Below are 1,495 nucleotides of genomic sequence, written 5' to 3'. Positions count from 1 at the left end.
CGAAGTGCGGACGTTTCAGAAGTTAGCTTGCGCAGTAAAATTAGGGGGGCGGGGTGGGGGCGGAGGAGGGGGATTGGGACCAACTTGTCAAATAACATTTAACTACAGGCATATAACTTGATTCCCCGGGGAGTGACCAATCAAAGTTCGAACTATATGACCCAGTTACAAGCATCCAACCTGCTTGAACCCTCGTCTATTTTTGATGCAAATAGAAGTTCGAGTAATTTTTATGAAGTGCGAAGTGAAGTGTATTGTGATATAATTTAACTTATATATATATATATATATATATATATATGTATATATGTACTTATTTTTTCTTTACAATGTTTGTCAAAAATGTTTAATGTCGCTTTCGACAATCGTTCTTGTAATTGAGCTAAATATTATCCACTAGCGGTATAAATATTTCGATAAAAATCTTCAGTGTTCGATGCACGACAATTAGCACGAAAATTTTGTCTATTCGCTCCCCGAGGAAGGACAAGGTTGAAATTCAAATCCTTAGCGATATCGGTAAATAACGTGGCAATGCAAGCGCTTTTTCTATGCGTTTGCTGCTATACCCCTGATATGAAATGAATATATTGCGTAAATATTTTTTTTAATATTTATGGGCTTATAACAATTATATTCAACAGTTTTATTGAGCTTATGACCGTTTTTAATGAAAACTATTGCGGGGAAACCACATTAATTTGAATGGATCGATTCCCAGTAAAGCAGTCTGATGAGGAGATGTGTTGATCTCCGGTCGACCACCTCAACCGCCCCCACCCCCCCTGTAACCGGCACTGTAATTGAAAAAACAATACCAAATACTAGAAGCTTCAATCAAGTTCTCAATTGTGTAACTTAGCAGCAAGAACAATTAAAAATAATGGGAAGGTATGTAGTATACGATTGCGATGTTGGCAACGACGATGCATGGGGCCTAATGATGCTGATCAAAGCTGAAGAGTCATTCCAAAGGCATACCATAGATTTAGCCAGTGCATCAAAAAAGTTTGAAATAATTGGTGTCACATGCGTACAAGGAAACACTGAAGTAGATTATGCAGTGATAAACACACTCAGAGTGCTGGATGCAGTCAATAGAAATGATGTATGTACATACATTTGTATGTAAGCGAGTATTTTTTTCTGAACTAACATTTTTATTATCTGCACACATTACGCATCTATTTACATACATACATACAAATGTAGATTCCGGTTTACAAGGGTTGCAGTAATCTTATAAAACCGCGACCCTGGGAGAATCCCAAATATTTTGTTGGAAAGGATGGCTTTGGAGATTTGGAACACGAGAAGTCAGTTGATCTGAATCTAGTACGCCCGGAACATGCGGTAAATGCAATGTACGATTTTGTCTGCAAGGTACGCATCACTCTTCACTCTTCAATAAGTATGAAAATAAACACACAGCTCGACATTATCTTTTCCAGCATCCTAAAATGGTGGACTTCTTGTTGGTGGGGCCACTAACTAA

General features: G+C 37.9%; 1 protein-coding gene across 1 annotated transcript in view; it reads right to left on the bottom strand.

Annotated features, from left to right (window-relative positions):
• Positions 1 to 1,495, bottom strand: part of LOC118732897 (inosine-uridine preferring nucleoside hydrolase-like) — a 6,308-nt gene that overhangs the window by 4,016 nt on the left and 797 nt on the right. The window lies entirely within an intron of this gene.

Source organism: Rhagoletis pomonella, unplaced genomic scaffold, assembly GCF_013731165.1.
Source record: "Rhagoletis pomonella isolate Grant_MI unplaced genomic scaffold, Rhpom_1.0 Rhpom_scaffold_00002, whole genome shotgun sequence".
In the NCBI taxonomy this organism is placed as follows: domain Eukaryota; kingdom Metazoa; phylum Arthropoda; class Insecta; order Diptera; family Tephritidae; genus Rhagoletis; species Rhagoletis pomonella.
Note: the sequence above shows the minus strand (reverse complement) of the source record. Positions and strands in the feature narration are given on the sequence as shown.